Below are 14,061 nucleotides of genomic sequence, written 5' to 3'. Positions count from 1 at the left end.
GGACTCATCACTTCATGACAAATAAATGGGGAAAAAGTGGAAACAGTGGAAGATTTTATCTTCTTGGGCTCCAAAATCACTGTGGACTGTGCTGCAGCCATGAAATTAAAAGACACTTGCACCTTGGAAATAAAGCTGTGACAACCCTAGACAGCGTGTTAAAAAGCAGAGACAGCACTTTGCCGACAAAGGTCCATCTAGTCAGCTATGGTTTTCCCAGTAGCCATGTACGGATGTTAAAAGTTGGACCATAAAGAAGGCTGAGCACTGAAGAATTGATGCTTTCGAACTGTGGTGCTGGAGAAGACTCTTGAGAGTCCCTTAGCCATCAATCCTAAAGGAAACCAACCCTGACTATTCACTGGAAGGAACGATCTTGACCGGATATCCAACATTTTGGCCACCTGATGCGAAGAATCAACTCCCTGGAACAGATTCTGATCCTGAGGGCAGGAGAAGGAGATGACAGAGGATGACATGGTTCAAGGGCATCACCGACTCAATGGGCATGAATTGAGCCAGCTCTGGCAGACAGTGAGGGACAGGGAGGCCTGGCGCGCGGCAGTCCATGGCGTCGCCAAGAGTTGGACACAACTTGGCAACTGAACAACAGCTGCGTGTCGGAGAGTGAAGAGTCATTTCAGCAATAGCTGACACTGAGGCAATGAGGCTCTGCAGTAAGTGCACTAGGATTACCTTAAGGCTGTGAGTCTCAGCCCTGGGGGCACTGGGCGATGCCTGGGGATGTTTCTGGGTCTCATGACTGGAGGCAGGGGTTGGTATCATGCTTTGGGGAGAGTCCAGCGATGGGCTTAGCATACTGCAGCCCCAGGGTGCCCCACAGCAGAGAGCGACTATTTCCTAGGGTTATTATTAAACAAGAGGAAAAGTGCTCTTAAAAACGCTGAAACCCTTATCACACTGTGAACCAGTCAACCAGCCAGCCCAGAACTTACAAACTCAACTGCACTTCCTTCCCCTTTGTTTTCTTACGCAGCCTCTGCCCAAAGCAGAAGAGGAAACACAGGGAGCTCAGGACACTGGTTCCCTGAGGAGGAGTCTAGGGTCAGGCTTTTAAGTGGGAAGGGGTGTGAGCTGTCCCCTCCCAGTCAGCCACCCCGACCACAGGAGGTGGCGTTTCCAGGCACTTATTTTCCAAGAGCAGGTAAGAGCCGCCAAAGGGCAGTGAAGGAAGCCCAGCCGGCCACCTGGCCTCGGTCACGTTCAGGCTGTGGGATCCAACCCCAGGCCCAGGGCTGCACCTGCCTAAGGGCCTGTGGAATCAGCTAGAGATGGCCAGGAAGCCCAGGAGGCAGAGGCTGCGCGTGGGGGAGCAAAGGGCCTGACGCCCTTAGGAAAGCCGCCCGCCATCAGACCACCAGGCCAGTGCCGGCGCACCCCCTCTGCGGTGCAGAGCGAGTCTCCACACCAGAGACCCTCCTTACATCTGGGGTCCTCACCAAACGTCTAAGAATGGCGCAGCCACGGCCTCTGGAAAGAAAGTTGCGGGGGGAGCCCCTAGTGGTGGCGGTGGTGGCACCTCCCCTCCCAGGACTCTTCCAGGCAGAGGGTCCAGCCACCTGCCGTCTCCCTCATGGTCAGGGGCAGGGGTGGCCACCTAACTGGTCAGCAGAGCCTGCCTCACACGGGGCGTCCTGCTGGCCAATCAGGCAGCCCAGGGACTGTGCAGCCAGACCTCAACCATGGCCGTGTGCACAGTCTTCCCGAAAGGGGGGCCTGCTGGGGTTGGGCTGGTGCTGTGGCCTGTCAGGGGTTCACCCACCCTCCAGATCTGGCCCTGATGCCCCTTCGGGGGGGCAGCAGGAAGGACCCAGGCTTCAGGGCAGAAGGCCTGCCCCCCACTTCCTGCAGCATCCCACCTTCCCAGTGGCCGTTTGGTTGCTTCTGCATCATTTATTTACGAGCCCACCCCAGCACTCGGAGATTGCGCCTCCCTCTCCCCCCATGGACTCTGTCTGCACTTCCATCCAGCGAGCCCAGCAAAGGCTCTGCAGGCACAGAGCCACCAGCGGGTCCTGTGCTGGGGACACGCCTTCCCTCTTGCGCTTCTCCTCCCAGAATCTCGACCCACTCCGGCATGTTTATTTGCAAGAACTCTATGAGCAAATGACCTTTAAGAGTCTGACTAGCTCTGGAGGGAAATGTCAGTATTTTTACCCAGATTTCACTGATTTTATAAATTAGCTGAAGGAGAACTGCCACCCTTAGGGCTGTCTCTGTATATCCGAGTCCAAACCCAGTGCCTTTCGGGAGAATTTCAACACGTTCCTCCTACAGTTTTGCACATTTCTTGTGAAGTTTCTTCCTAGTGATTTCACCTTCTCTGTGGCCCCTGCGGATGCGATTTTCCCTTGCCTTATACCTTCCACGTGGTTGGCTGTGCACGTGAATGGTACCAGGGCTTGCTCACTTCCTTAGGTACTCACACACAGTGAAAAGGTACCACTCAATCAGTTTTGACTAATCTATGTCAACAGGGAGGACATTTCCAACACCCTGGCGGGTCCACGTGGGTCCTTTCCCATCCACTGAAGGCTCACTCATGGTTTTGTATTTTAACTTGATAACCTGGTTCTCTAACTGTCTGAGTGCGAATGGGTGGGGTGAGGAGGCTATGACCAGACTGACAGCAAGTCTAAGCAGCACCAAGATGCGTCAAGTCCCCAGCTCGATGGAGGCTGGGACTCGGGGTCCCCTCACAGCAAGTCTAAGCAGCACCAAGATGCATCAAGTCCCCAGCTCAATGGAGGCTGGGACTCGGGGTCCCCTCACAGCAAGTCTAAGCAGCACCAAGATGCATCAAGTCCCCAGCTCGATGGAGGCTGGGACTCGGGGTCCCCTCAGTCTGAATTATGCACAGCACCTGCACAGGACACGGAGCAGGGACCCAGGCGGCATGAACTGCCCCCTTCCTGGGCTCTGACCTCTGTCCCCTCCCCACCCCCCCAACTCTACTGCGAGGGCCCCTTCTCCTCAGGGCTCTGCTCTACAAGAAGATGGAAGGAGAGCGGCTTTGAGGAGAAAAGGAAGGTGTGAGTGGGGAGAGTGTCTCTCCATTTAGGGGGACAATCGGACACCGTCAAGCCAGATTCGCTCCCGTAATGCAGTGCCGTGAAGTACTCGTACAGCAAGGAAACTGCTTTAAGGAAGCTATCTTCTAGAAAGGCTAGAGCTGTTAATTACAACATCTAAAACCATGAAAATGCTTTCCTCTGAAACACCTGATGTAAAAGGCCCGAGCTAAAGTGTGACAACACACTGAAGCAATCCGAGGACGACTAGGCTGCTGCCTCCCGAAAACCTCCTCCTGACTTGCTCGAAGGAGCGGAGAGGCTTCCGTTGTGACCTGTTCCACTAGGATCTTCAGAGCCCAGAGCGACTCTGAAGTCAGGCCTCCCTCTGGAGCCTCCCTGACGACGACCTGGTTGTGATTCACAGATGCACCGAGACAAGTGAAACTACAATTGTTCCAATCAACAACTTCCTCTATTGTCCTGCTTCTAATTTCAGGGTAACTGATGCCAAAACACGTGACTTCCTACAATCTGCTGTGTGGAAAAGCTGGCTGTAAACTTCACGTCATCAAAAACTTAACTGAAGCATAATTTTTTGACAGGCAGTTCAGAGTCTATGCAAGTCACAGGATTCGATGGGAATACGATCTTGAAGGTCACGGACCAACATGTGCCGGAGGACGGCTGGAGTGGGGTTCAGGCGCCGTGGCTCCTGTCTTGGCCCCACGCATACGCGCGTGCACACAGCGTTACAGGCACGGGGACGAGCAGCCCATGCTTTGTGGTGTCTGGTTTGTGGCAAGGGCTGTTTGATTTGTACACTCACCATCTAAGACGGGCATCTCTACCCTGGAAAAACTCATCAGAACTGCTAACGTTTTCGTAAGACGTCGTCCACTATTAGCCTCAGATAACCCACTCAACCAAAGCACAGCCCCCCCCACTACCATCAGCCCGCTGTGCCCTCCCTCCAGACACGCACGACAAAGGCGACTGCCCGAGGGCAGCAGCGAAGCCGGGGACACCAGGCAGATGGCTGTGCGCCAGAGAAGGCCAGCTGCTGCACCAGGGGAAACAGGCATAAGACGGAACCAAGCAAAGTCAGAGAACCCTAATACAAATGCGGATGACATTCTGGTAAAAAGCTGCTTACAAAGTTACATCCTTCAAAGCATCAGAAATGCCACTGATTGCCAACATAAAATCAATGCTGTATCAAGAGAATGAGACAGGCCCCAGACTGGGAGAAAATATTGTAAAAGACACAGCGATAAAGGATGCTATCCAAAGCAAAGCTGACGGTGAGGAAATGAACAACTCAGTTATACAGGTGGGCCAAAGACCCGAGCAGACAGCTCACCAGAGAAAACAGAGGAGGCAGCTGAGCACAGCAAAAGATGCTCCGCATCCAGCGCCTGTCATCAGGGAAACGCAAATTCAAACAGCAGTGAGACAGCCCCCCACACCTGTTAGAACGGCCCAGGCCCAGAGCACCCACACAGGCGAAAACGTGGAGCGGCCGGAACCGCACTCACTGCGTGGGGACAGAGTGGTGCGGCCACTTTGGAGGACAGTTTGGTGGCTTTTTACAAAACTAAATATACTCTTAGCATGCGATGCAGCAATCATGTTCCCTGGTATTTGCCCAAAGGAGCAGAAAACTTATCCATAAAAAACCTGCACGTGGATGCTATACAGCAGCTTTATCCACAATGGCCGAGACCTGGAAACAACCAATATGTCCTTCAGTAGGTGAATCGCCAATCTGTGGCACATCAATGAAATAGTAACCAGCACTAAAAAGAAACGAGCCATCACACCATGAAAAGCCATGGAGGAACCTTAAATGCACATTAATTCGCTGAAAGAAGCCAATCTGAGACGGCTACGTTACCAGATTCCCAACAACAGGGTGTTCTGGAAAGGCACAACTATGGAAACAGTGCCAGGACCAGTGGTTTCTGCCCCCTAAGGCAGAAAAGCAGCAAGCCTTGGACTTCCCCACGTGGTGTCCTGTTATGGGAGCCGAATGGACCGACGCGCTGAATCTGTGTGAACCAGGAAGGCCAAGGCAGCATATTTAAAAATGCAGACTTCAGGGCTCTGCTGCGCCACAGAACCACAGCTCTGGGGAAGGGCCTGAGAGTCTGCAGGCCTGCTCGCCCCAGGTGGGAGCCGCTGGCCACAGGCACCTGGCCGACAACCCACTGCCCCTCTAGGTAGAAATGACTGGTCTGACTTCGTAACCTCGCCTGTGTGTGTTCTGTGCCATGAGACCTGGCTGAGAGCACTTCAGACACTGAACACCATGTCGGAGGCGCCTTCTGATTGGCTTGCTGGGAACTTGCAGGCAGAGGGGGCGGGGGAGTAAGGAGGCATGTGACTTAGTATGTCAAATACTCCGAGTATGCAGACTGAATCAAAGGAAATCTGGAAAGGGGCCCCAGGGAGCGAGGGGATGAAAATATTGCTACACTGTAACAAGCCAGTCTAATTAAAGTGTTTCTCAATGGATTAGTATCCCAGCAACGTACAGGAGCCGCGGGCCCAGGCACTCCAGCGCGCTTCTCCTGGGCGGCTTTTCTGTGACTCCCCGGCCCGGCCCGGCCCCCTGGTCCCTCATCCCTCCCCAGACAGTGCCCGAGATCTCCCCGTCAAGGGCACCCAGCCTGGGCCAGGCTGCCCACTCCCCTGGGAGGCTGGGTCACAGCCATCACGGCAGGGACGCGGGGATGTGGCCCCTCTCGTGCGTCCTCAGGACAGGAGACGGCGCACCCTCCTAGAGATGTTTTCTTAAATGCCTGTAAACTGGCATACTGCAACTTAATCTCAAAATACACTCTATTTAAGAACTACTTTCTAAAAGTCATCTCTTAGGAAGGGAGCGTACAGCAGGACGAGGGGGAGCGCAGAAGGCTCAGCTCCCCTCCACCGGCCCACCTCGGGCAGGGGCCGGTCTGCTCTGATGCGGGTGTGCGGAGCCCCCTGCGAGCCCGCACAGCTCCACGCTGCCCCTGCCCTCAGCTCTGCGGAAGCAGTCGCTGACCCACCTGAAGCACAGCGTCAGGTCAACAATGCTGCCCCTGCCCTCAGCCCTGCGGAAGCAGTCGCTCTGACCCACCTGAAGCACAGCGTCAGGTCAACAACGCTGCCCCTGCCCTCAGCCCTGCGGAAGCAGTTGCTGACCCACCTGAAGCACAGCGTCAGGTCAAACACACAGACGGCACGTGGAAGCAAACCTGGCAAACGCCAGTGACGGCTCGTGACGGCAAAACGTGTAACACCGGATCACGTCGAAGCGCACGCCATCTGGACTTCCCCGGTGGTACAGTGGGTGAGAATCCATCGGCCAATGTAGGGGACACGGCTTCGATACCTGGTCTGGGAAGATTTCACAGGCCACGGGGCAAGGAAGCCTGAAAGCATGAACTACTGAGCCCATGTGATGCAACTACCAAAGGCCGGGTGCCGAGGGCCTGTGCTCCGCAACAAGAGAAACACGTGCACCGCAACGAGAGGTGGCCCCTGCTCGCCGCAACTAGAGCACCCCCGAGCACAGCAGAAGACCCAGTGCGCCCCCTCCCCCCAGCTCCCAGGGCATCAGGATGGACACCAAGCTGTTCTCAAGCAGCAGCTGCCTTCACTCTCTGCTAAAGGAAACTGCTACCCACACTCGAAGGAAAACTCTGAACGCTCGTGTCGGAGGAAATGGCCCTGAAACAAGGACAAACTGCTCTGTCCCCAGAGAAAACATTCTCCACGACTTTTACCTTCTGCTGAAAACAAAGACCTGCTCACCTGACTTCTCACCTGTGACCTTCACACGGTTCTTCATTTGCACGTCAGGTGAGTAGGTTTGTTTGTTTTCTAATTAAAAATCTCTGAGAGGTTTTTTGCCTTCCTCTTCTTGTAAATGTTTCTAGCATCAATTTGCCACTTCAGCCACTGGGGTCAGGATGAAGCATTGGCTGCTATGGAAACAGCAACAAGCTTTTAAACCACACTGCTTCTGCCCAACTGGCCAAGGAAAACTGAGCTTCAGGATCAACCTGAAGGCCGAGTGGGCAGCCAGCCACTGCCAACAGTTCCAGAGGAGACTAGCATTTCCCCAAACTCCTCATTTCATCTAAGGTACAGGGCCAGGTACCAACAAACGCAGACTCTGTCATCTGCAGTGTGTTAGAGACAGGCAAGCAGCTGAAGGGGATGCATTAACAACCAAACATTATTTAAAAAACATGAAAACAAAGATTCCTCACTTTACATACATACAACCAAGAACAAGGAATTCCCTGGTGGTCCACTGGTTAGAACTCTGCACTTTCACTGCTGTGAGGCTGCGTTCAGTCCCTGGTGGGGGAACTAAGATCCCATAAACCTCAAGGAACAGCCAAGAAAAGAAAAAAATACAGAAACAGACCTCAAGGACAAGGGTATAATTAGGGGCTACCGCTAAAGACTGCAGAGCTGTAATGAAACCTTCTGAGGGCACTTGTATCAGGTCAAAGCAGCGTCCAGGGTCCCCTCTCAGGCAGAAGTTCTGGAAGCCACCCAACTGCCAAACAACACGCAATTATTTGAATTACGGTCCATGTGTCAAGTAAACACAAAACGGCCAAATGTTTTTAAAGTGAAGAAGTATGAAATATATTTGAGGAATGTTCAAATCAAAACTAGTTCTCTTAAAAGGTAAACATTTTGGTGAATGAAGGGAACACACACAGCTTGAGTCTGGGGTTACAGTCATTCTTACTAAGACCATAAGACAACCAGCAAAAACATTCTGCAGCATTCTGCAGCCACCGCCCGCCCCCCGACCCCCAACACACACACACCTGAAGTCAGCTGAAGGTCAGCGTGCCACACAGGGGATGAGTCATCTCTGCACCATTTACAGGACTGCCAGGCGCGGCTGAGCGACCAAGACCGTGGTCTAAAAGCACACTGCGGACCTTGTGAAGCCTTTCCACCCTTCCTAAGCCTTCCCACTGTCTCAGCCACCTCCGGTCTGTTTTACCAGGAGGAGGGTGTGGTCCTAGGGCGCTGGGGAGCCCCACTGCAGGCGGGCATAGGGGAGGGCCCGCTCCCCTCTGAGCTCAGGCTGAGCAAACAGGACATCACCCGAGGAGGAGGGGGAGGGATCCTCCCAGAGGGCATCAACCAGACTATCAGCTCAGGAATCTGTCCTCTGTCTTGAGCAACTCCTTAACCTGAGGGCCCCTGAGGGTCTGTGATGAAGAAGCCCGCTTTGGTACCTGAATCCTCCCGCTGTCTGGAGAAGTCTGCGACTCAGGGCCAGCGCCTTCCTGGGGTCACCGGGGCTGACGCGCTCACAGCAAGTGGCACAATCACCTGTGGGATTAATCCCGGCCATCCTGACTCCGTCAGCAACGATTTCCCACAACTGCAGTCGTCTCGGTAGATGTGGAAAGCCTCAGAATGTAAATACCCTTTGATCCTGAAATTCTGCTCTTTGGAAAGCAAAACCTGTATAGTCTGCAGATCAACACCACTGAGCAACCTGCTCATGTAAAGGAAGACAGATTCTGACACAAACTCCACGGTGTGGGATTACCTGTTGATGTGGAAATGTGCCTAATAATAGGCACAGAAGGCACATTATAAATCAACTACACATAATGGTCCCATAAAGTTTTTTTTTTAAGGTATGGATGTAGAGAGGAGCTTTCTGGTGGCTCAGCCATAAAGATAAAGAACCTGCCTGCCAATGCATGAGTTCAGTTCAGCCACTCAGTCATGTCTGACTCTTTGCGACCCCATGGACTGCAGCACGCCAGGCTTCCCTGTCCATCACCAACTCCCAGAGCGTGCTCAAACTCACGTCCATCGAGTTGGTGATGCCATCCAACCATCTCATCCTTGGTCGTCTCCTCTGTCGACCCCTTCATGCAGGAGACGCGGGTTCAATCCTGGGTTAGAAAAATCCCCTGGAGGAGGAAATGGCAACCCACTCCAGTATCCTTGCTTGGGAAATCTCATGGACAGAAGAGCCTGGTGGGCTACAGTCCATGAGGTCGTGAGAGAGTTGGACACGACCGATCGACTAAACAACAACTCTGAATGCAGAGAGACAGGCATTCTGAGGATTCACCATGATATACATACTGTTAGTGCATCTATATGACCCAGAGTCATTTCCTAATTCAGTTTCCCTATCCAAACTTCACGTCAGAGCCTGATATGTGGAATGACATTCAGGACTGTTCTACAATGAAGCTGAACCTCAGATGCTTCAGAGTGCTGACAGAGGCTTGCAAGGCCAGGCAGCCCAAGAGAGTTGGATGGGGTTGAAGGGTTGGGGAGGCAGGTCTGCAAAGCCAGCTGTGGACTCAGCTCCTGACAGGTCCACTAAAAGACTCAGAGCTGATCACCAAGGACCAGCTCAGAAGCTCTTCCCAATCTGTCTTCAGCAATAAAGTAACTGCAGACCGTTCAGTCACCCACCAGAACGCAGCAGGTCCCTCCCAAACAGTCCAGTACATGAGCGCTACCCCTCTGTCCTGTGTCGCCGGGAGGCCCTTCCTCAGCGGCTACTCCGGTTTCCAAGCACAATCACAGAGCTTTTCACCGACAGCACCTGTCGCCCCTCCTGGAGCCCGGATTTCGCTCTGCTGATTTATTTATTTAGCCTTCTCCCCGCTGGACTGACGTCAGGCACCTGTCCCGAGCTGCACCACCACCTGCTTCATTCATCACGGATTCTCCCACAATGCACTGCACTCAGGGGCACACATGGCCAGCCTCCACTCCCAGGCATAATGCCCTGGGAGTCAGGAGGAGTCAGTGATCAACCCTCTTTTCTCCAGGCCACGAGCAACAAGACAGAAAAGTCCTGCAAGGTCTGAAACAGATTCACCTGGGGTTGAGCAGCTCTCATGCTTGTCTAGCACCTTGCCCCTCCTGAGGTCCAGATGGCGCTGGACTCCCCAGGCCAAAGCCCAAGTTCAAGTTTCTCAGCTGCAAACACCAACAAGCACCTTTCTCTCCCACTCATTAACCCATGAGTGCCGACATCACCCAGGACTAAGTGCTGCCCCCTCCACCCCCCAACAACCCAGGGCTGGATTACAGTCTGTGAGCCAGCAGAAGGATGCTGCCTCCAGACAAAACCACAGCACCAGGAAATGGAGTCTGAGTCGGAAAGGAGTCCCAGGGTCCCCAGGCACCTGCCAGCCACGTAAGCACTGAAGGAAGAAGGGCTGGGTGGCTCCAAAGTGTAAATTTATGAACATACAGCACTGACCACAGAAACTTACCAGTGATGATGGGTTTCCAGATGCATTAAAAATAAATGTAAAGGGCCTTCCCTGGTGGTCCAGTGGTTAAGAAAAGTGTTGAAAGTGTCAGTTGCTCAGTTGTGTCTGACTCCCTTGTGACCTCACGGCCTGTAGCCCTCCAGGCTCCTCTGTCCATGGGAATTTCCCAGGCAAGAGTACTGGAGTGGGTGGCCATTCCCTTCTCCTGGGGACCTTTCTGATCCAGGGATCAAACCCGAGTCTCCTCCATTGCAGGTAGATTCTTTACCGTCTACGCTACCAGGGAAGCCCACCTACCAATGTAGGGGATACAGGTTCGATCCCTGGTCTGGGAAGATCCCACAAGCTAAGCGACCGAGCCCACAAGTCACAGCAAGAAAAGCCGCTGTGACGAGAAGCCTGGGTAACCAGAGGGGGCCTCGCACAGCAGCGAAGACCCAGTGCAGCCAGAGATACATGATTTTTTTTTTTAAGTAACAACAAAAAAATGTGTTTCCTCATTGTAAATAAGCTTGTCTTCCTATCCAGATTTCTGTGAACGTGTGTTCTACCAATTAACTACTTCTGCAGTTCTATTTCTTCTTCTTGGTTTTGTATAAAAGGACAAAAATGAAAAAGTTGGAATTCCTCTGAAAAAAATAAGTAAATGTAAGGGGTTCAGAGTTTCTGTTGGAGGAGAAGAAAAAGTTCTGGAGAGGACAGCAGTGGGAGGCACACCTAGAAAATGGCCTGGAGAGTCACGATGGCCAGAAATGGGATTGTTTCCCCTGCAGAAACTCAGTGCGTCCCCCAAACAATTCAGCCAGCACCCACAGGGACTCTGGGGCATGGACAGGGTGGGTGTCTGTGTGGCCGCAGTGAGGACAGCGGGAAGATGGGCTCTCGGCCCCACTCATGCCACAGGCAGCTCCGTGCACAGCGCAGGCGTGAGTCAGAAAGGAGGGACAGAGAGGGAAGCGCTGAGGCCGCGGAGGAACAGCGAGTCAGCAGCTGGAGGGAGTCAGCTGACCCAGGAGGAAGTGCCTGGTCCGACTGAGGTCTCTCCAGGGCAGAGGCACCGCCCCCCGGGCGCCCGTCCTCGGGCCCCTCCAAGGAGCACCCGTGCCGGCACACATCCCCACATCCTGGCCTCCAGCCCCAGCACAGCCCGCCTAAGGCCCCTCTGCCCCCCCTGGCCTAGGCTCCCAGCCCCGGGTCACTGAGGCCTAACTCACCTCTGGACCTGCTTCTCACCAGAGCCACACGAGAGTCCCCACGTCTGTCCCTGTACAGAAGCCGCAGCACTCACCTCCACCCCAGACCCCGGGGCAGGAGGCAGGGGCAGGAACTCGAGGGTGCTTGGTGCTACGGCCCTGGACATCCTCCCACCCCCAGAGGACTTCCCCACCTCCTACCCGGACGCTCAGAGTCGAGAGGGGCTGCCGTGTAGGGAAGCAGGCTCCAGCGAAGACCCAGGAAGCCACTCCTTCCACTGAAAAGTAATGGCCTCAGGAAAGTTCTTAGTTCATCATCAGAGTGTTTCCCTTTAGACCTGAAACCTCCTGACCACACATAAATAATACCACCTTCTGCACATTCTTGTTACTCCTATCATTTTTTATTTCATGCACACTGCTGAGTCTTTGAAGACTGCATGGTGAGGCAGCTTTCCCTCTGAAAGGCAGCACCTCCACTTTTAAAGGGACGACTCATAAAAACCGAGGGCTCCACGTACAAAGTCCGCGTTCCTGAAAAGCCTGCCAATCATAAAACGAGTAACACCTGAATGTATTACAAAACCAGCGCTGGGCGCCAGGTCTCCCCCTCCCAGTGCATGCCCGTGACAAACAAAAACACAAGGAGAAAGACCTCTTTACCAGAACAGCCAACACCGTTCCGTCTGTTAACAAAAACTAACTGTTGCATTAAAGGTTGCAAGTTCAAACACAATCTGCCTATTGTAAGCAGTGCCTCAGTTTATCAATGTAACAATGACTCTCTTTCAAAGACTGATAAAGCTCTCTGCAAATAACTTGCCCTCCAGCATTTTTAAGATACTTCACAGGATAAATATTAGCTTGGGACTTGCCTACATGAGAAGTGAAAGCTCCCAAAGAAGCAGTTTTACAACGGAAAAAAAGAAGGAACAGCAGCAGCTGGAGGGGAGCAAGCCGCCTTGCCCTGGGTCCCCAGGCCCCAGGGCCCCTGCCCACCCGTCCTGGGCCGCAGGGCACAGGAGGGCAGGACCGTGGCTCCTGATCAGGGGTGCAGTGCCAGGCGCTCAAGCAAACAACCCAGCAGGCAGAAGGAACTGGAAACGGAGTTAATTAAAAGGAGATTTTAAGATGATGGTTGGGATGAAAGCGAATAAGGAGCATTACTGCTCAAATCTGATTTAAACTTAATTTCTTGACAGACAGGTGAGTCTCCTGGTGACCAGATGCAGGCAGCAGGGGGACGGTGGGCCAAGAGGTGACACCCAGGGACCTGGTCAGTCAGCACCCCGACAGCCAGGCCCGTGACCGGCTCCAGACTGCCCCTCACCCTGACTTCATCTGGGCAGCTTTACGCCTAGTACGTCAGCGTGCCACTCAGCGGGGATGGGATGCCAAGTCACAACAGCAGCTGCCGCCCAGGGGACAAGGGGCCCGCAAGGGGATACGAGAGCCTTGCTGGCAAGCGGGCAGCTCGAGCAGAAGGGTTCCCCGAACCCGGTGGGGAAGAAGACTCACCCAGGGTCCCCCAGACCTGGACCCCGACATCCTGGCTCCTGGGACGCCACGCTTCCAAGATAGAGCACGGCAGGCTCTGCATAGATACAGGGGGTCAGCATCCGTGAGTCCAAACACCCTGGAAGCAGCTGAGCTTCCGACCTCAAGGTGGGAAACGGAGCAGAGACGTGGGTGCCAGGCCTGAAGCACGTGCGCAGCCTCCGCCCACGGCCCCCCCTGGAGAGGGGGTTACACCGCAGCAGCGCAGGCCTCCGGGCCGTGAGGACAGTTCTGGAAACCCCCGCCACGTGTGTGGCAAGGGATGCGCTGGGCAGGTACTCAATCATAAGGACCCCAACCACCCAACACCGGGAACCAGCTAGCTCCCTGAGAATCTGAGCTACTGGACAGGCTCTACTCTGGGCGTGAACAGCCCAGAACAAGAGGGTGCTCTAACAACGACTACACCGTTAGCTTTACGAGGATTTTGACCCAGGGTTGTCACTAAAAGTGATAAAGTTATTGTAAAAGCATAAATTTAGCTTACGGATTCTACTTGGTTATCAGAACCAAGTGAAGCCCCTCTCTGTAAAGGCAGGCACGGAGCGGCTGACCACACCTCCCCTGTCCGGTACCTGCCCGCCGCTAGGATGACCCTGGGATGACCCTTGAGGAGGAGTGGGCTCAGAAAACAGGAGAGCGGGGCGGGCAACTCACCAGCTGGCCACGGGGCTCCCTCTGGCCCCCCACCCCCGCTTTCAGGTGCCTGGAGGGGAGGGACCTGGCCAAGACCAGGAGGGAGCCTGTGTCCACGCTGCCCGCCTGCCAGGAGCCGCGTGCGACAGGGCTAGAGGTCTTAGCCGTGGCTGCCACAGGGCAGGGGCTCCCCCGTTCCACCATGACCATCCTGTCCCTTCCTTCCCCAGCCCTCACAGGGACACCCACACGACACCGGCCCGCAGGAGGGGCTGTGCCTGACCCGCGTGCTCGCCTGTCTCGGCCAGGACAGACCCACGGCGCGGCGCAAACTGCGCAGCCTGGGACCTGTGGCTGGAGCCG

The 14,061-nt window shown here is 54.3% G+C and overlaps 1 protein-coding gene across 8 annotated transcripts in view; it reads right to left on the bottom strand.

The window, feature by feature from the left end:
* Window positions 1-14,061, bottom strand: part of SLC45A4 (solute carrier family 45 member 4) — a 67,280-nt gene that overhangs the window by 33,837 nt on the left and 19,382 nt on the right. The window contains exon 2 of one of the 8 annotated variants that reach the window (XM_059874407.1): window positions 697-861. The exons of the other annotated variants lie outside the window; for them this stretch is intronic. The gene's annotated coding sequence lies outside the window, so the exon portion shown is untranslated. The remainder of the gene's footprint in view (window positions 1-696; window positions 862-14,061) is intronic. 8 annotated transcript variants of the gene reach the window in all.

This window comes from Bos taurus, chromosome 14, assembly GCF_002263795.3.
Source record: "Bos taurus isolate L1 Dominette 01449 registration number 42190680 breed Hereford chromosome 14, ARS-UCD2.0, whole genome shotgun sequence".
NCBI classification, from domain to species: Eukaryota; Metazoa; Chordata; class Mammalia; order Artiodactyla; family Bovidae; genus Bos; species Bos taurus.
The sequence above is the reverse complement of the archived record's forward strand: the minus strand, read 5'-3'. Positions and strand labels throughout refer to the sequence as shown.